General features: G+C 34.1%; 1 long non-coding RNA gene across 1 annotated transcript in view; it reads left to right on the forward strand.

The window, feature by feature from the left end:
* Positions 1 to 19,340, forward strand: part of LOC141554793 (uncharacterized) — a 117,487-nt gene extending 98,147 nt beyond the window's left edge. Inside the window, exons 3-5 of the long non-coding RNA XR_012485959.1 lie at positions 15,573 to 15,652; positions 17,079 to 17,251; positions 19,021 to 19,340. This is a non-coding gene — a long non-coding RNA (uncharacterized LOC141554793). The remainder of the gene's footprint in view (positions 1 to 15,572; positions 15,653 to 17,078; positions 17,252 to 19,020) is intronic.
* The last annotated feature ends 2,495 nt before the right edge of the window (positions 19,341 to 21,835 follow it).

Genomic DNA, 21,835 nt, shown 5'->3' on the forward strand with positions numbered 1-21,835 from the left:
CAACAGGAACAAAAGTCTAGCAATTTAATGGGTACCCCACATATCATATTGGAGTAAGAGATATGACATGTTAGTGATAGAGGCCAATTGGAGTGTGTATTCCTTGATTCGTGCAGCATTGGCTTTTGTTTTTTTTTTTTTTTTTTTTTGTAAATTCTGGACTAGCTTCCTGGAGACTTCAGGATCAGCCAGTGAGGATAAGCAAAAGTCCTTGGTCTTTAGGGCAAGAAGTGAAGGAGATGGACAAAATTGCCGCAAGCTCTCCACCAACCTCCCTTATCCTGGTCCTCCTGCAAAGTGAGTTTGGCTTGTCTCACTCCACCTTCTAATTCCTCCTACAATTATCTGCATACACCAAAAGATAGAGCCAGCACAGAACAGTGAGAAGGGCCATTTTTCCAAACATATACTAATAGAGTTATTATCCAATAGGTAATTAGCCTTAAGTGCTTGGTTGTCTGATTCAAGCACACCTTTTAAGAGTTTTAGACCTTTACAATTTTTTGTTTTTGTTTTTGTTGTTGTTTTTACAGGTTTGGAAAGTTTTTACCCTTATGAAGATAACATGGTTCATTTAGAGATATAGCCCCTCTGGGGTGCTTTCTAATTTCTTATTAAGTATATATTTTTTTCTAGATTTTTTTGTCATCTTCATTTTTTAAAACTTTATGTTCCTTTAAGGCCACCAGACCAGCTTCTATACAATTTCCCTTGATATGTGTTCCAGATATGTCATTTTTAGCCATGATCAAATCATCTAAAGCTACATCTTCTGCCAAAGTCATTTTGCTCTGTATAAAACTGAAAGTGTTCATCTAGATATTTTTAGTTTAAGAGGAAACTCGGTCTTCTAGGCATATCCTCGTTTGACTAGTGCAGGATCCAAAGTTTTTATGTGGTTTTGGGGCCATAATCACTTTTATATCTCCCCTCAAGTTAAACCCACCCAACTGGTTCAACAATTCCAATATTGTTTGCTGAATTTCTTTCTCAATCTGAATTTGAGTCATGCCTTTTGTCCCAATGACAACATTTTTTTGCCAATTAAGACAATTGATGGAGCATGTTCCTCAGTTACTTGGAACAATTCATGAAAAAGTCTGGACCTTCTCCTAATTACTTCTGTATAAACTAGATCCAAAAATTCTGAGAAAAGCTAGCCACAAAATTTAGCTAACAAGGTTTTACTTAGGCCATATAGAATGATTCCTTTGGGTGAATTAATTCCCATCTCCTTATAAATAGCAATGGTGAGGGAAGGCTCCACAAATTTCCTTATTTTTAAAAAAATCAGTTATTGAATCCACCACCACCAGCATATGCCTTCTGTGGAGCTTTCTCCACTTTTTTATTGTAACAAAGGGATCTGTGTCATTCATTAGAAACTCCTATTATAGCACAAATCTTGTAGTTGAGCAAAACTGAAAAGTTTGGTTCTAGAAGATCCTTGTCTACAAACAGAATGCTGACAAACAGAATTTGATCCCATTAAAGTCAACACAATAGCTCCAAGTTTCCTATAAGACTTATCTGTTTACCTTTGGCCTTTTAGAACTTAGTTTCCTTCAAGCTTTTACTCAGGTACCACTTATTACTGTAAGTCTTTCCTTCTGTTTTTAGTGGCCTTTCCTACTGTATTTATCAGTTTAAATGTTGGCCTTTCCCTCATTTGTCAGAATGTAAGCTCCTTGAGAGCAGGAAGTGGTTTTCTTTTTGTCTTTGTCTTCTCAGCATATAGAACAATGCTTCCCATATAGGCTATACTATGAAATTGCTTGGAGAATTGAATGGAATTGTAGTTTAATGATTAAGAGCCAATGTCAGAGCTAGGACAAATCTTAGATATTTTCTAGCACAACCTCTTCATTTACAGATGAGAAAGTTGATGCTCAGATAGATTAAGTAATATGTCAAACATCATATATTTGTTAGAAGATCAGAAATAATTAACTATCAGTTTTTAAATGATACCTATGTGCCCCCACCCCCCCCACCCCCCACTGTGCTAGTTCCTGGGGATGTAAAGACAAAAAAGAAATATTCCTTGTCCTTGATTAGTTTACATTTTATCTGGAACATCAGAACTCCATATCTCATTACTTTTCCCACAACACCATGCTTTCTATGCCTTGTCCTCTGTTACCTACCCTGGATTTCAGAAACATTAATAGTATGTGAAAATATGAAAAAAGGAAATATTATGAAAGTGGAAGAAGGAAGGAGACATTTTCAGGGGTACAGAGTATCCTAAGAGGTATAGAGTATAAAGTATTTGGGGGGAGAAAGGAACAGAGAGGCAAAATATCCAACTAAGGGTAGCATAGGGAGCTACTAGAGAAAGGAATGTGAGGTAGAAGTCTTAACTTCCCACTGCTTCTTTCCTTTAGGATAGGTTTAATTCCTTTTTTCCTGTGAGCATAAGTAGGACATCAAAGCAAAACTTGGTATTTTGTTTTAATAGCAACCATCTAACTTCAAAATGTTATAATTTGTAACTGTTACCAGATCAATGAACAATTTTGAAACCACAAAAGTTCTTGACAAGTTGTTTATTTTTAAAAATTAATAATAACTTCTATCTACATATAACACCTAGTCTGGGATAATTCTCAAACTTATATTCACACTTGGATGCCCGGTAGATGGCTTCTACCTCTGGTCCTAGGAGTAAGTAATCCTCTGGGTCTATATTTCTAATCTGATAGTTTATGTGCCTCCGTTGGTATTATTTCCAATAATAATCTCTCTAGGGGACACACTTTCTTTATAAAGGCATATGTTAAAGTGGTGTTGTATGAACAATTGGTTCACAATTATTCTTCCCATAAATAAGGGGTACACTCTCCTACAAATAAATAGCATCAATGGGTAGACACAAGGCTAAACTACACTGCTAACGAGGCCTACATGTAGATTACATGTATAGGAAATGAAACTTGTGACTACTGATAATGCAGAAACTAGAATTTCTTTTTTTTTTTTTTTTTCTTTTTGAACAGTTTTCTTAATTTTTTTTTCTTAGCTTTGTCAATTTTTCTGGGGGAATTGCTGATCAGGATCACACTCCTTGAGATTATTTTTTCCTCAGGAATAGGTATCTCTTTCTTCCTGAACTGTATGTCTCTGTTCCATGTGATATTTCTGCTAGATGTGCTATTACTTACTTGTTCAGTAACTGCTCCCCTTCAAAGCTATGACTACTATGGGCAGAGGGAACAGGGAAAAAAGATAACCCTTGTCCCTGCACGGGACTTATTCGGAGACAGCTCCTACCTTGCCATCTCTCCTGCTCTTGAATTTCTGAAATTCATCCATAATTAGTGTATAGCTTACCTTCTAGAGTCATTGCCAATTTGTTTGCTCAGAAAATCTCACCATTTTCTTCTTGATCCAATCTGAGAGGTATTGGAAATTCACAAAAAGGATCAGGGTAGACATATCTTTTAAAGTTAATTGAATGTCTCATTAATACCCCCTAAATACATTCTGGATCAAATTAAGTGGTAAAGGGAGTCCCCAAAATACTTTCCTCAAAATAACATGAGGAATGTAGGTAGTTCGAGCATAATTTTTTTTTTTTTCCTGAGGCAAGGGGGTTAAGTAACTTGCCCAGGTTCATACAGCTAGGAAGTAGTAAGTATTTGAAGCTGTATTTGAACTTAGGTCCTCCTGCCTTCAGAGCTGGGCTCTATCCATTGCACCCATCTAGCTGTCCCAGTATAAGCATAATTAACTCTATTTTGCAGATCAGAAAGAAGTCTTAGCAGGGTTCAGACTTGCCCAAGTGCATAAAGCAATTGAATGGCAAAGCTGAAATTCAAATCCACTTCCTATGCACTTGTTGAGATAATGTTGCTTTCCAACCAAAGAGGGACTAAATTAGCATTAGTTTGACAAATGTTTCCAGAGCAGAGGTCTTTTGGAACCAAAATTAAGAAGAGTTCAAAAGTTGCTCAGATAATTTGACCACCCTGAAGGGATTGTGGGATGAGTGGGATTGGCTCAAGGCAGGACACCATTAGTCTTCCAACTCACAGCCAAAAAGATGGGGAAAAGCCATTTGTAAATGGAGGAAAGATAAAAGGCCATTCACCAAGGCTGTTTTTCAGTATGATTTGGCAGTAGAGTCTAATATACAAAATCTTTCCATAGCAAACCTTTTTGGTAGTTGAATAAACTGAATCTGATTTCATTCTCTAAATTTATTATTCAGAAACTTTGTGTACATTCTTAAATACAAGATAGTAGCAATGTTTTGTGGAGTTGGTATAAAAGTACTTTCTTCAAAGTTGGTGCAACAGTGGATTATGACATCTGAAATATATATCTATAAGGTTCAATTTACCTCCTCTCTGAAGAGTGAGAATTAATTATTTCTGTAAGAAGAAGAACTAAACTTCCATTTGAAGTGAAGAAAAGGGGAAACTATGCTGCATTTGGATCATTTTAATTGGGAAAATAAGAAAATAGATACATATAGATATGTAAATAGAATATGTAAATGGTTTAAGAAATAACAATATTTCCATCCCCACCCTAGTATTGTTATGCCACAGTTCTCTTTTATTATCCTGACTCAGTTTCCCTAATTATCCTGACCCAGTCCTGACTCAGTTTCCCTAATTGTTCTGCTTATAATTGTCTTCTCAGTGCTGTGAAACCACCCCTCCCTCTTAATCAAAATATTTGATAAGGATAAAAGATCTTATGTTTTAGAATATTAGAATGCCTCTTCCCATCCCAAGCTATCAGAATATCAGATATCAAGATGCCTCTAGCCATCTCCTGGTGCCTCTCCCCTCTCTTTCCCCTCTCTGGAGGCTCACTCTACCCCAATTAGAGTCCCCTTCTGCTCTCAGCACTCTGACTCCGCCCCTGCCTCAGTCTGAGCCATGTCATTGAGAACTCAAGTTGTTTGCTAGCTTCTTGATAGTCTCATTCAGCCCTGGGACCAAAGTAAATCTTTCCCTTTTAAATAAATTATTAAATACTCTCTAATCTCTATCTTGCCTCACTTTCTCCAGCATTACAGTATCAGTGCTATTCTGGCAAAGGATTGGGTTCTTGTCCTCAAAACAAATGGGATTGATCTTTGTCCTCCATAATATTCTTTTTTTTTTTTTTCCCCTTTCCTTATTTCATGCATAGTCTGCTTTACCAAAAAGAAAGAAAGAAAAAAAAAAAAAGAAAGAAAAAAGGAAAAGAACAACAACCTCCAGGAAAGGAGATTACAAAAGCTTCCTCAGTAACCTTCTAAATCCATTTCAGTGCTTAATAACTATCATGTGAGAAGCTTTTCCTTAGAATGGACTTAAATCCTTCCTGCTGCAATTTAATTCCATTTCATCTGTTTGTCTATACTGCCAAGATCAAGCAGCTGTTGACCATCTTCTAAAAAGTAGTCATTCATATACCTGAAAATAAGTGTTAAATCACCACCACCCCCTTAGATAAAATAACATTCCTAATGATTTGCCAACTTGATTGGGTGATAAAAATAATCCAGGTGATTATTGTTAACAATCATCCATGATTCTTCTTTATACAGTTCCATTGTTTCTCGCCTCACTCCCTCCAAAAACATGTATGATACCGTACAGTGATGCTGGAGAGATAAAAGTAGACTAAGTTCTTGCTTTTGAATATCTTGCAGTCAAGATGATTTGTATATGCTTGTAGTATGCACATATCTATTGAAGTACCTCCAACCCACTTTGATTTAAAAAAAAACTAATTTTTTTTTTTCTACCACCACTATAATGAATTTGAATGAATAGCTTGTAGTGGTGTCTTCTCAATCCAAAGGACACTACTGGATTATGCTCCTTAAAAGAAACTTAAAAGAAGAAAGTTAACTAAGGAAATTTAAGAGTTTTTCGACTATGGAGAAATGGAATAACTTTTAAACTGGCTCATTAAATGAAAAAACAATTGAGATCTTTTCTAAGAACAAATTTTCAGTGTATTACCTAAGCAAGATTTTGTCTGAAGTTATTGAGCTTTCTATTTAAAAAAAAAAAAAAAAGAAACAATCTTCCCCCTTTTAATTATTGTAGTATTCTTCAATAAAGGAACATATACAGGCATATCATTATAATAATCTACATGCTTTTGTTGATGGGGAAGCTTTCCCTTGTGTTATTTCCATGTGAATTTCAAGAAATGAAAATGATTAGTTAAATAGAACTGAAATTTTAACAGTCTGAATCTCTGTCTATATTACAAAAATTCTTTGAACATTTCAATTGCATTTCTCACAGAGCAGCTAGAGAATCCATTTGTCCCTAAAGAATTTGGTATTGAGAATGGGCCTATAAAAATAATCTCCTTCTGGAAAATTTCCCAAAGCCAGCATAACTTGGTGTTATACATAGAGAGAAAGAACAGAGAGAAAAAAGAAGAAGAAACTGGTTAGTTCAGGCATGGATTTTAGTGTTTCTTGGCACTGAAACAGTCTGTTCTAAAAAGATATTTCATCAAAACATTTGTTTCAAATCTGTATTGGGGGCCCTATCTTAGGGAAGGAAGATTTCCTAATAAAACTTTGAAATAGTGGCTAATTAAGACAATAATTTGGAGAGGAATTGCCAAAATTTATCATTATGTGAAATTTTCACACTGGGAGTTCCCTATACAGCACAGACACAGACCCCTTTCTAAATAAGTTTTTTTTTTTTTTTTTTTTTTCTGTCTTGGTTTTTATTCCATGATTGTCAATTGGTCATATGCAATTGCCACTAAAAAAATATCATTGGTCCAAATCTTTCTGCACTTGCTTTTATCAAAGATTTTTTTTTTTTTTCCTGAGGCAATTGGGGTTAAGTGATTTGTCCAAGGTCACACAGCTAGGGAGTGTTAAATGTCTGAGGTCAAATTTGAACTCAGGTCCTCCTGACTTCAGAGCTGGTGCTCTAGCCACTGTATCCCTTAGCTGCCCCTTTTAACAAAGATTTTTTAAACCAATTGATTCAATTAATCAATTTATAATATGTGCTAAAATGATATAGTTTTGACTTTAAGAAACTTACATTCGATAGAGAACTAGCATATACACAAATGAATAAATACTAAATATATACAAATTAAGTATAAAGTTAACAAGTAGATAGAAATATTAAGAAATATTTCTTGTGGAAGGATGGTTTTGAATTGAGCTTTCAGGAAAGCTAAAGTTTCTTTGCAAAGGAGGAGAGGCTGGAAATGGAATGATATCTATGAGGTAAAGTAATAACAAACTGTCTATTTTAGCTAGAACATAATATGTGAAAGAGGAACAATGTGTAATAAGATTTGAAAGATAGAGGGGAGCCAGATTTGAAGGGTTTTAATTGCCAAACATACAAGCTGTATTTTATCTTGAAGGCAAAAGAAGTCACTGCAGCTTTGTAAATGAGGGAATAACATTTTTAGACCTGTGGATTAGGAGTATCACTTTGAGAGCTATGTGGAGGATGAATGAGAGGAAAGAGATTTGAGGAAGAGAGCCTAATTAGGAATCAATTTCAATAGTCCATTCCCTATGTTCAACAAGCCTCAACCAAGGTGCTGAGCATGGGAGTGAAGAGATGGGTTTGAAAAAAAAAATATATATATGTCTATATATAGAACGTATATATAGACATATATAATAAATATGACTTGACAATTAATTGGATATGGAAGGTGAGAAGAAAGTGAAAGGCTGAGAATGATGCTGAGGTTGTAACTCTGAGTGTCTGGTAGGTTGATGATATCTTAAATAAAAATAAGCAAGTTAGAAAGAGATAATTTTTTTTGGGGGGGGAAGATAATTAGTTCTGTTTTGGATTTCAATCAAAAAACTTTTGTTATATGCAATGTGACAGCCATTGTGCTAGGTACTGGGGATACAAAAAAAAAATAAAGAATCCCTGAGATAACTAGTTGGAAATCTGAGTAGTTAGCTGATGATATAGATATGTAACTTCACAGAGAGATTAGGACTAGATATAAAGATGTGGGAGTCATATGTATAGAACTAATAATTGAACCCAGTGGAGCTATCATCATTATCATCATCATCATCATCATCATCATCATCATGGAAAGAAATAAATGGTACATCTTCAGCCCTTTGCCCCACTTCAACCAACATCTCTTCCCTAAGGATTTGGTTGTTGAAGGAATGAGAGGTTAGGAATGACAGTTTGAAGGGATGACAGAAAAAGTAAAGACTGTGGGAATTTTGGGGGAGAAGGAAATATTTGAATATGTTTGTTTGGCCAGATGAATACTCTATATTATATTTAATGAGTCTAGAAGGTCTGATTCTAAGTGATTATCTTAAATACTCTTTATTGTCCAAAGAGGGAAATTTTTTGTTCCAATTAAGAATATACGTTTTAATTTTGAGTCTTCAATAGCAATTTTGTAAAGAGATCCCAGGAATCAATACATTGTTTTGGTCAACTTCACCAAGGAACCTGAGAGTCTCTCTTTTCAGAGAGATGCAGAGCCGTTTTAGAGATTAGCCATGCCCATATTCTTAGTATTACATGATGGAAAGACTTGAATTTTGTCACAATGATGTGTAGGCTTCTATAGAAGGTGCTGCTAGGGTATTGTCCTTAGGATATGTAGGTTTTTAAAATTAATTTTCCAGTTCTTGAGATATATTTGGATTGAAAACTCAACATTCTTACTGGATTCATATATAAACAAAAATAAAGTTTTAGAATGATTGGTTAGATGTAGGTCCATTTTATAGCCATGATACAAAGGAAAAGTAACTGGTCCAGGGAGAAATTCAACAATAATTTGGGCCTCATTAATAGGGAATTAGAGAAATTGCATGTATATGTCAGTTGAATGGAGATAAGGTTGGGGAAAAAAACACACTATTGCTCAGCTTTAGGATATGTATTTGAAAAGTTTTATTGATGCCTATTGGTCTTTATACCACAATCAGTTCCAATATTTCCTGTTTTTTTTCACACCATTGAACTCTCCTTTGTAAAAAAAGAAATCAGTTAAGCAAAATCCATCTTTAAAAGAAGTTTTATAATTCAGTTTATTGTGACCATATGCCCTTTGTGGCATTTTGGCTTTGCACCTTATGCTCAGCAGGAAACTTTAAGGATGCCAAGACCAACAAGATATCAAATTGTCAGTCCCTCAATAAAGCATGTCCCTTGCTTTGACTTTTCTTCTGATCCTCATTTAAATTGGAATTATTTTAAACTGTTTTAATGCCTCTTTTATTTGTCTCTCCTTCCTCTTCCTTCTTCCTTTCTTTTCTCACTTCTATATTAAACTTTTGGGGTATCCGGCTCAGTGATGATTCTTTAAAAGTGAGATTAATACATTTAAAATTTTCCTACATCACTATACTTGACCTTTGTAATTCAGAATTGTCCTACTCAAATTTTCATATTCTATGTTTTAAATAATAAAGTAGCATAGCCAATGAAAGAATTAAACAAACAAATAATAATCAGCAAACAAGCACAGATAGTGTAATAATAGGAAGATGCAAGAGTTTCCCTTTCTTACAAAAAACAAAACAAAACAAAACAAAAAACAAACAAACAACAACAAAAAAAAAACCTTTGCTTTGTTATAACTTAACAGTCAGTGACTTTTTTTCCCTAAGAATTTTTTTTTTGAAAAGATTTGGGTTGCCCTAACAGTCCAAATATTTTTATAAATGTTTCCATAAGGCAACTACAGAAGGCCTGATTGATAGGAAAGCTGGAAGAGTAGGTGTGAGAGGCAAGCAGCTGGCTTGGAGAACCTTTGGGGATATACTTATACATCTTACTGACCCAGGTACTGAATTCTTTTATGTTGTAATGATTAAAGAATATGCCCTCTGGCTCATTTTAAAAAATGATGTTGAAAATAATGTTTATTTTTGAAGTCTTGGATTGGGATGTTAAGATGCTACTAGTATTTTCTTTCCTAATACTGTTGCTTAGTTGTGAACTGCTTGACAAAGCAGATATTGCCTCAATATCCATAAGTATAGCTTGTAGAAATATTTTCAGAATTACTAAGTATATCCAAAATTCCCAAATAAATAATTTTTAGCCTTGACTAGTTTATGCTAGAGAGATGAACTGGATGTTAAACAAACAAAACACCCCTTCATATTTCTTTCCAAATCACCTCTTACTTAGCTTGGATTTTGTTTTTCCTTTACCATGTTCCCTTATTGTAAGAGGAAAACAAAGGAAAAAAGATATTTGTGCACTATTTTAACTCTTTGAAGTAAAAATCATGCTGCCAGAGACATCTGAGCAATATGGATTTTGTTCTTGCCAAAGTACACAAAGGGAAAAAAAAAAAAAACTTTGTCTAAACTGGATGAGGTAGGGAGACACCTGTCCGTACTCAGTTCTCTAACCACACAAAGTTCAGCATCTCGGATGTTTTATTGCTATATTTCATCTGTATCCATCCTCGGGGCTAGCAAAATACAGGAGTGGAATTTACCCAACTATAAGTCTAATCCTGGGTTTAAAAAAAAAAGGTATAGTGAGCTAGAATTGTAACGGTGGTCTGATCCTTCCTTTCTTTGAAAGGGAAAGGAAATTTTAAGTCAAACATTTCCTCTTAACTCTAAAAAATAACTTTACAGGATTAAAGGAAAATACTGGAAGGAGTTTTAAAAAGCCTTTATCTAACTTGAGATAAATTGGCCACCACCTAATTTTGTCATTGCTCTTTAATAAAAAGAAAAGGGTTTCTTTTTTTGTTTTTTTGTTTTTGTTTTTTGTTATTTTTAGTTTAAAGCTTGATTCAGAATGTGAGGGAAGAATAAAACAGTTGGGGATAGAAGTCTCAGAAAATCTTAGTTCAGTTTAATATAAAGAAAAAATAAATTCTAACAATTAGAGCTCCATAAATGTAAAGGGAGATACTTCAGAAGGTTAATGGATCATCATTATTGGAGATTCTCCTAGAGGCTAGGACGACTGGTCAAGGAAGTTATTATTGACAGGATTTTTGTTCAGGATCCAGATACTTCCACGATGTGTCTTTCTTTCAATTGCTTACTTATTCTAATTTTTAACAAAATATTTTCTTTTAAAATTTTCCTTGTTATTCCTCAGTCAAGTTGTTATAGCATTGTCTTGATTTAGCTCCTAAGTCCTCTCTGTTTTTTAGATAGTTTCGGTATATATTACTCAGAGATACTAGGACTACCATTTCTGTGGGAAAAAAAAAAAAGATATATCTGAGAGAGAGAGAGAGAGAGAGAGAGAGAGAGAGAGAGAGAGAGAGAGAGAGAGAGAGAGAGAGAGAGAGAGAGATCAGGGTGTGCCTCCAAAATGGTGTAGAACTATAAGAAGTTTTTGGAATGAGATATTTCAGTTTGGTGGTTTTCCTAATTTGTTTGCCTCTTTTACAATCCAGATTTTCAAATATATATTTTGGTTTCTCAGATATAAGAGTTTCAGCCTACTATACCTTCCATGTTCACTAAAATCAATTTGTAACTAAGCTTATTTAAGTAAGAGACTCTAAATAATGTGCTGAAATAATAATGAATAATTTATTTGAGAGGAAGTAAGGTTTTATGTAATTCAACTTGCAGAATTCAACACTGGGCAAATTATGGCTTCCAAAAAAATTGGAACTCATCCACTCTGGGCAAGGGACAGAGGAAAATCTTAATCCATAATATGTAACTGATCATGAAAATAATTTACAATATTTTTCAACTGTCCTATGTGTTTTGTGGAGTCTTGAGCAAAGCAAGTGCCAGGCATTAACAAAGATGTTTTTCATACATAGTTTCAAACTAGTCATTGAGGTTTTATGTTTCATCTCCTTTTAGTTTGTCCTCTTACCTCAGTAGAAATACTCGGAATTCTTATGCAAAATGCCAACGTCCTTTTGGCTCCACATCTGAGACAAATAGTCAACAAATGTCGCAAATCAGTGATTTATGCCAGTCAATTTAGACTTATGATTGAGAGTTTACCATGTAGCCCTGATCTTCAAGGTCCTGCAAGTGGACAAGTTTACTCTGTCATTACTTTGTACTTTTTTTTTTTTCCCTTTCACCCTAGAAATGAAGTAGATAAGGAAGAAAAATGGCTAAGGCCATATTTGGAAATAAAGCACCTGGATTTCCTATCTGAAATTGTGCTGGTGATGTGGAGAATCAACTGTATATGTTAACAGCAATTTCAGGGAGGATAGGAAAGGATGGGTACAGTACATGTTGGTTGAGGGTGGCCCAAAAAAGAGAACACAGTGTATTACCATGTGGTGCTGGTGTTTTCAGATTAAGATGGGGGATTAAGGAATTTTACTCAGCAATTTGAGATGCTTTGTTAAGAACTGAAGAGATTTGAGCTGCTTTGTTCTCAAACCACATGTTAGTGAAAAAGCAAACAGGCACTTAATCCTGACAGACAGCAGAACTTGACATCAATTTGCCCCTTGGGAGGTGACCAGGAGTTCGCTGTGACTGGCTAAAATGGTTGTTTCTTGTTTCTGTGGAGTCTAATGCCAACGTTCTATCCAAACCAGTAGTGTAGTGTCCTGTACCATAATTCATAGCCACTGGGAGCTGGTCCTCACCTTTTAAAGACTATGAAGATTCTGTTTTGTTGTACTTTTTTCTCTTTCCTTTCCTTTTTCTTTTCTTTCTTTCTTTCTTTCTTTTTTCTTTTCTTTTTTTTTTTTTTTTTCAAATGGAAAGAGCTTAAGAGATGCTCAGGTACTTACTAAAGAAAGTTTAAGTATATCCTAACTTCTGATCATTCCAATGTAAAACAGATTGTATGGGGTGGAAGGGGCAGGATATGGGGGAGGTTCAGAATTTTCCTTTTGGAGATATTGGATGAGTTCCTATTGTAATAAAAGTCTACCAGCTGACATATAGATAATCAGTACATATACATAGCTGTGTATTTCCTCTAGACATAAATGTTAATGTATTATGCAGAGCTTAAGATTCTTTTAAAAACCAGTCACATCTTGAGGTCTTGTCCTCTAGGGTCATTGAAATGACACTACTTTTTTTTGAGAGAGAGAAAAGGAACTCATTGAACTGGATTTCATACTTCGATAAACTTTTAAATGTACATAAACACAGTCTGGCACAAAATCTTAAACTGTGTTATAAAAATTTGGCTTTTCCCTCTTATATTGTGTCATAGATTTGAAGTGTACATACTGTACTTTGAGGATTTACTGAACTTTGGCATTATAAGGGGAGCAGTTACTCAAATCAGATTAGAAGTACCCAGTTTACAATGTAGACTTCAAATTTAATCTTATTATATTTAAAAGGTATTCTGGGTTGCTATTTAACACATCAATAGCTCATGTTTTATCATGTAATATAAAGGTAAATGTATTCTAGGCCATATTATTATTAATAATGATAATAATGACACAAAATAAACACCACAATTACAGATATGTGGGAGAGCTTGTCATTTTCTTAGGCAAAATAGTATCAGCTATGCCAGGTCCCACTCCAATGAAACATTTTAGGGCACTTGGCTTCTTTATGTTAAAAGTAATTCAACAAGGCTATCTTCTTAGAGTCCTGCTGGATTCCTTTGATTCACATTTTTATCAGGATATGTGCAGTCATGTATGAACTTTCAAGAGTATTCTATATTGTGAACAATAAAATAAAACAAACAAACAAACAAACAAACAAAAAACCTCAGGGCTCCATCAGAAGCTCAATAATAACAAAGTGATACATATGTGATGATAAATATTTTGAGTAAGAAAATAGATTCAAGTTTCAGGCTTCCCATAACTGATAGTAAGAATTTATTTTTTTCCTTGATCTGTGGGGGAAAATACCTTTGTTGTTATCCAAAGAAATGACCATATAAATATATTCATTAAAAAAAAAAAATTTGAAACCCAAGAACCATGTCAAAGTGTGTGGTTCTCACTATTTATTTATCATGAATGATAACTGGAGACAATTTGAAAGTAGGAAATTTTGCAAAAGGACAATTTCATGTACTTCATTTAAAAGAATAAGATCTAACTCTCTAAGCAGGCAGATTTCTATTTTATGCAGGTTTACTAGATAGCATATAAGAATCAAATAATGGGTGAACTGAAATCAGGAACACAGTATTCATTCATTACACTCTCATATCGTAGAGCAAATTCAGGGTGACTCAAGGGACACAATGTCTTGTAAAACATATGTACTTAATATAAGGGTCATAAAACTTATTAAATTAAAAGCTAGGTTAAAAATAGGAAGAAAATTTATGCTGCTGTCTAAAATAGCAATAATTTCCCTTTGGCCTTTCCCTTTCCAACTTATATGGGTTCTGGTCAGGGAAAAAAAGTCAACTTATAAAGTCTTCATTTTATAGGAACAAATGCAAGTCTTGTGGAATCTCACATTTTAAAAAGGCAGGTGATATGGGTAAAAAGAAAGAAGGGAAAATGATATATCACACTTTTTAATTACAATAGCAATTCAGAGACATTTGCATCACTGTCTATTGGCACAAACAAAATCTCTTATCATTACCCTGGAACCAGGGGAATATAGGTTGAGAGAGATCAGAAGGTAACTGAAATTATAAAGGGTTTAGCCTTTCTTCACAAGCAGCAGTGACAACAACTTGGGTGAGGGGCCATGGTGCTCTTCTGTCAATGTGGTAGCCCTTTCCTGAAATAATAATTTTATCACCATTTAAACAAAATTTGAGTTGTGGCAAAGTCAGTGTCAGCTAGGAAATTTGAAGTCAAGATTGACCTTCTATCCTTGACTCCCTCGGGCACACAGAGGCCCATTTACATAAAGAGATAGCAGAACTTTAATCTGCTGGGGGAAACAATCTCTAGGGTTTGGGACTCAGATGAAGGCTTATGCTAAAGACTTGATTTTTCTTGTCTTAGCCCCTTTTAAAAAAAGTGCGTTCAAAGCATTTAGAGCATGTGCTAGTGTTTATCTCTTCATACATTTCATAACAGCTTTCCTCTTTGTTACGAAATCTGAAACTCACATCGATATAATTTCTTTTCTCCCTTATATCCACCTAGGGCTCTTTGGTTATAAATTTCTAGCTTTATTTTAAAAAACAAAAACAAAAACAAAAAACAAAAAACAAAAAGCAAAAACAAAAAACATGCCAGGTATTGTTTTTGGGAAATAAAATGAAGACATGATTTAAAAATAAATCAGAGATTAGTAAAGTCTTCAGTTATAAGTCTAAGTGCTAATTTACAGTTGTGTTACCTGTTCAAAAAAGAGGACAAAACCTTATTTAAAGATGGCTGAGAACCATTGATTTGTTAAGTGTCTACTGACCCCAGGACAGACTAATTACCTTGATAAGCAATGGAAAAATTCCCTTTGGAAGAAATGGGGAAGCAGAAGATCTTTAAATCCCTCCAGGACAGATGGAATGGTTCTTTGAGTAGTCAGATGAAGATACATTTCAAGAGTGGTAAAGAACTGTTTTCCTGAGATGTGTCTTTCCCTTGGGCTTAATAGAGGGTTATATTTTTGGTTCTGTCACTTTTGGAATTTTTTTTTTTACTTGACATATCAAAATCCATTTTTTTTCCCTTCTTACCACCTCAATGTCTTATTTTTTCTCCAACAGGTCACATCTTGTGCCTGCTAAACAGAAAGTATCCTTGTTGAACAAAGAAGTGGAAAACATGTCTGCTTTAATCAAGCAGGGTATTCTTGAAATCACAAATTAATCTTTTTGTTTAATTTGGCACAGCTAATTACAAAAATATAATTTTAGTCTCCTTGCTAAGATATCACAGGCTTTGTCTAGGATTAGTTTGCCTGAGTGAACGTTGTGTATTGAGAAAACACCAAACCATTTTTTTCCTTCTGTTTAATGTGCCATTTTGCACATTGGGCTTAAAAGTGGTAATGGGTATGTGGAGCTAGAACACTTACAGGCCTTATTCAAAGAGTTCTGTTACCAGAAGCCGTTATAAGATGTTATCATGTAGCTGGATGCAAAGTCATTTTTACTTTTGATTGGAAATTTGTGAAAAACACTTTGGGATTCCGATGAAAGAATAAGCTCTCTGAGAGTAGGAATTATTTCATTTTTTTCTTTTAGAATCCCTAATGCCTACGATAGTGACTGATACAAAATAAGTATTTAAAAAATGCTTCTCCCCTCCTCATTAATTTATCCCATTGTGTTGTTCAGGCTCCTATGGGATAAAGGAAAATATGGGTATAAAGTTCCTTCTTCTTTTTTTTTTTTTTTTTTTTTTTTTTGAAGTTTCCCCTTTGAACTCACCAACTTTCTGAAATTTAAGCACATTGTTCATTGTGTAATTAAAGATGAAATATTAAAGAAGTGGACTAATTATCCACAATACACTTGAGTCCAATTAAAATAGCATCTGTGGTGAATGTAGGGGTATTCTCTTTCACTAATAAGAAATACTTTCTTAACAACAGAGAATAAAATCACTAAATTGGATATGCTGTTGAGATTATAAATATCCTATTAGCATATAAAATGAGGATTAACCTTATTTAATCACTGCATGCTTGATCATCAAAAGTCATGTTTCACCTCTATAATGTAGCTCTATCTATTCTAAAAAAAAACCCCAGTAACCTATGTATTAATAAATTTAGCTAACTAGATGCTGTTCTTATGGCCTAAATTAAACTGATGGAGAAATTTGAGTATCCCTATAATTGCTTAACAAAATAGTCGAAATATTTTTACCTATTCAACATGATGTTTTGACTGATCTGAATTTAAGTCATTTCAGTGGCTGGAAAGAAACTTCTCCATAGTGTTCAAATTAGTGTATTTTAAAAATAGACCAAGTGTACTGCATGTGGAATCAACAACCAATCTTATATAACAGCCTAAGTGACCTTTCAAAAATGTAAATGAAGTCAGTCTGAACACTAGGGACACAGAGATGAAACTTTTTTTTTTTTTTTTTTTAATTTAAAGAGGCTGAATGTGCACTTGAAGAGAATGTGCTTCTGACTGTTTCTCCACTTATCACATTGGCAGAATGTCTATCTAAAGATATTGTTTCTTTAATCTGATTGAAACAGTCGCCATTTTGAACATATGTATAATGCTCTTGCTTTTATGTTTTTGTGAACACAGTTCAGATCAATTCATCTAAGAAGCGACCCCTACTGTTCACCATGGATGAGTGGTTTTCTTGTTGATCAGATTTCAGTAATTAACTAATTCTTTGAGAAATTAAAATAAAATAAAATTTCTTCCATGGGATTGTAAAAAGGAATACATTAAAGGAGAACTAAATGCAACAAAAGGTACTATTTCTATTTATCACATTCAAGCAGCTCTATTGGGCTATATCACAAAGATGGAAAGAGACAGCAGCCAGGGATGGTTTGCTCATTAAGGGATATTTGTTGTGATAGGGCAGAAATCAATCTTTTATTTTTGCTTTAAAATTGTTATTGTTTATGTTCCTTTCAAGATTTAAAAGCCATTTTTCTTTCATCCCCGTGAAACCCTTAAGGACTCCTAAGTATAAACATGCTTAGAAATATTACAAACAATTATGGCGATTACAACTTTATGTTTCTAATTTGGTGATTTAAGACAAAATTTCACACATGAACCATGACTATCCTGGACCACCTTTTTTTTTTTTGGTAACTGCATCCCCTTTCCCTCAGTCATTTTTATCCTAGGAATCACATTCATTCAGAACTTCTGGGACACATTCAATGTAAATTGAAAGAGACTAAGAATAAACTGGACTTAGCCAGGCTGGAGGCTGTAAGGGTGGTGTTCTGTCAGAGGCCTGTGGGTGCAATGACTGAATCCAGAAATATAGATGGAGGGCAGAAAATGTCTGTGGGTGGCACAACATCAAAAACATGAAATAAAAAGTCAATTGCTCACATTAGGGATATAAGTTCAGAGATGTCAATATAAAGAAACCAAGAACAGGCAAGAAAAAGACTATGAAACTGAGTCTCTGAAACCAAAACTTCTGAGCCTAAGAACTTTTTGTTCAGCTCAGCTCACAGAGTATTCATGTCTCCCTTCAGTTTTCTTGGGCCATTATGTCATTTTCACAATAAAAAAAATATAGGAAAGCTCTCTATGGTTTCATTTCGTTCATTCTCTGGGATGTCAAGCAAATTATGAATATAATATCTTTACTTTTTCAAAGGAACTAATGATATAGCAAGCTTAGTTTTTTTTCCCCTAAAATTTATCAAAATATAAACTGTGCCATATGGGTAATTTTTATAATTTGTTTTTCAAATGCTGAATGGGTTGAAAAACATGCTATTGCCTATAGTTTTTCAATGAGGTTTTAGATTTGTCAATGCAATGTCTTTTTTGAGTATATTTAAAATAAAAAAAAAAAGTCTTCATTTCGCTTGCATAGACTTCCTTAATGATTTGGTTGTGATATAGAATCATTTTTACTTCAAAAAAAGAAGGAAGGGACAGAATTTCTCTCTCAAAAAAAAGAGGAAAATTTCCTGATTGAAAAAAATCAAAAGAGGATTATGACAGCAAAATCTGGTTTTCCCTGAAAGAAAAGTGGGGATCATATCTCCAGTGTCCTTATTGTAATTCGTTGCTTGTTTCTAAGACTCATCATACAATTCTTCCATATCATGCAGACGACTTTGTTAAATTGTAAATGAGTATTACTTCAAGCACTCTGTGAAAATATATTCTTCCCCTATAGCCCATACATTAATTCAGCTTAGTTATGGCGGCTCACATTTTCCCGGAACTATCACAGAGAACTTAATTCAACTCATACAACATCACTTTAAAATGGTGAAGCTCTCTTAATCAACCTTTGTATCAGCCACAAATGTGCAGTATGACCTAATTTGAAAACGTCTCAAAGTGCTGACTCAAACTGTTAGTGAATGAAGGCCAGTCATTACCATTATGGCACTAATGTGATGCAAAATAAAATTGAGTTGCATCAGCTGAACATTAGTTTGCAAAAATATTAGTGATTGAAGCCATTTTCTGTTCATATTTTATTTATGCTTGTATGAGATTTATACCTTTTTTTTTTTGTTTTGGTTTGAAACAGCCCTGCAAGAAAAATTCCTGAGTGCTAGAAGAAGGAAGCCACATTTTTAACCCTGAAAAAGTCAAGCCAGAACTATAGATCAAAGGTATACCATGGGGCCGTCACGAGATGCTCTTTTTAAAGATGAAGGCATACTGTTGCAGAATTGTTATTAAAATATTTACACATATATAAGCAAGAACATATGAAAAACATCATCTTCCTCTACACTTCGCTATAATAGTCCAAGACTTTCCCTTTAATTTTAACAGGACTGGTACTACTTACTACTTTGTGCCAATCACAATTGTTTAGTAATTTTTTTTTTTCCTGGTGGGGGATGCCCTCCTCCCAATTCCTTGTCACTTACCCTTCCTTCCAAAAATAAATTTCAAAGTGGGGAAATTTTGACTATTGAGAAACTAATTATTGGTTATTTTTAAAGGGAAGGAGGGGGATATAGGAAAAAAAATGACAGCTTTGCTATAGCTGATAATGCTTTATGAAATGCAATGTGAAATATTTTTCTCTTTTGCACCTTAGCTGTTTGGGTGTGAAAACTTGCCCAAATTACTTGGATTATGATATCTATGTATTCTAGTGCTAGCATTAGTTTCCACATCAAAACTGGTGATTTGTAATTGAAAATAAATCAGAATGAGTTGTAAATTAGTGGGATAGTTCCAGGGATATAACTGTTCAGAAATGGCATCCAATACTCCATTTTGTGTCTCTTTAATTTTGCAGTGCCCCAAATAAAAATGATCTATTACTGATAAAATGTCTCTGATTTCATTCTTTAATGGTTCCAAACAAGACAAACACATAGCACATACACACAGACCACATATAGCACACACACACACACAGACACACACACACAAGATAAGGGAGATGAGGGTTTTCATTTAATTTTTAAAGGATAGAAAGTTTTTGTTAGGAAAAAAAATTTTTATCATGTTTGTTAAATATATATATATATATATGTATATGTAAATATGATGATAGAAAATGGGGTAAGTTAGAAAGTACTATAGTATGATTATGTTTAAAACACAGGTAAATTAATTTCATTCACTAGGAAAAAGACCTTCAAATTCTAGTTGTATAATGGTCAAGGATTGTCTATTATGGTAAAACATATGTATTAGCCCATTTTACATTGTTCTGAATTCTAAGGGAAGCTTGTCTGTATTAACTTTTTAATGGGACGTTCTATTTTCAAATCAAGATCATCCAGATAAAAATGAATTTGAACTACCTAAAATAGACATATCCAAAACCAGTTTATACCCTCACACTCACTCACATAGTTATATATACATTTTGTTTAATAAAAGTAGGATCACCTATATTCGGGTAAGATACTATTCTAATTCTGAGGATACAGGAGAAATCAGCTTTGGGTTGGTGGTGTTTGCAAATGGATTTCCAATTTTTTTAGTAGTTCTTCATTCATAAACAATGGGGGAAGTACAGAAGCAGCCCCTCTGAAAAAAATCTTTTTAGTAGATTTCACTTTGTCCATTTCAGGACAAATTATGTGCCAAGTTGGGATATTTCTGAGATGTTAAAGACACTCCATTGCTGTCCTTGGAATAGAGGTGTGCATCACAGGATTGAATATAAGGGGTGAATCCCCCTTACCTTCTTAATTGCTGATTTACTATGCTTTCCCTCAGGCCATAACTGATGATCTGTAAGCTTGTTGAATTTCTGAGACAAATACTAAATATAATCAATATATAAAAATAAAAAAGAGAAAAAAATGCAATGAAAATTTATGACCTTAACATTCCTTCAGGGTCAAGCAATTTATCAAATTCTCTCACTTTCTGGTTTCAATTACACAGCTATTGTGGAAGGAACTTATTTTAGCAGGTTCATTTGCCTCAGTGGGGAATACAGGACTTTGGCCTAATGCTTCACCTTTAGTGCAGGCCATTTGAGCCTTAGAACAAATACCAATCATCACTCTTTGGGAAAAAAAAAATCTGCATCGGCGTGGCCTATTGGAATGGGGTTTCTGTCAAGGTAAACGGTTGTCGGCAATGACTGTGGTAGAGTGGCGATAAATCCCATTTTATTGCTGAAAAATTCCAGCTTCTCTCCATGCCTGACAGCTCCCCACATTCTCATACCCATTTGGGCAATTTCTGTACTATGTCCATCTGGTTCTCATTACCTCTCAACCTGCCTGTGTCTGATCCAGAAAAAGTGCAGGTCAAAAATGGGGGAAAAGAAACCAAGGTGATGGACAAAACAGAAAAAGAAAGAGAGGGAGAAAAAATACAGCACAACCTTTACAGCTAAATATCAGAGAGGTAGTCATATAAACCCATTGAAATATATCAAAAACTGATAATGACAAAATTCTAAGAACTCAACAGAATGCATGTCTTGGACTCAATCCTTTAAATGACACTAAAAGAGGAAAAATTCAAAACCTCATCCCTGTTAGAATACTCATGCACTGCCACCATAACTGAAGGCCTATCAGTTTTGCAGAGAGTAAAAGTCCATTTTACAGCTTCTTGGAATCCAGTTTGAAAGAACTTGGGAATAAGACTGAACTGCAGAATTAATTTAATTTCAATACTTTGTTTCATAAGAAAAAAAAATCTAGAGTAATTGTGTTTCTAATACTACTTCCTCTACTAATACTTTAAGAAGACACTATTTAAAAATGAACCAAAAAGTCCGTCAATTAAATAATATTGAGCAAAGACTAAGGCGTTTTTAAGAATGAGAGATCTATATTCTTAGGCACTTGAGAATTGGAAAGCAATTTTCTAATGCCAAGCCAAAACTTTCTTTGTAATTGTTCTCTTACTCC

This window comes from Sminthopsis crassicaudata, chromosome 2 (assembly GCF_048593235.1).
Source record: "Sminthopsis crassicaudata isolate SCR6 chromosome 2, ASM4859323v1, whole genome shotgun sequence".
Classification (NCBI taxonomy): domain Eukaryota; kingdom Metazoa; phylum Chordata; class Mammalia; order Dasyuromorphia; family Dasyuridae; genus Sminthopsis; species Sminthopsis crassicaudata.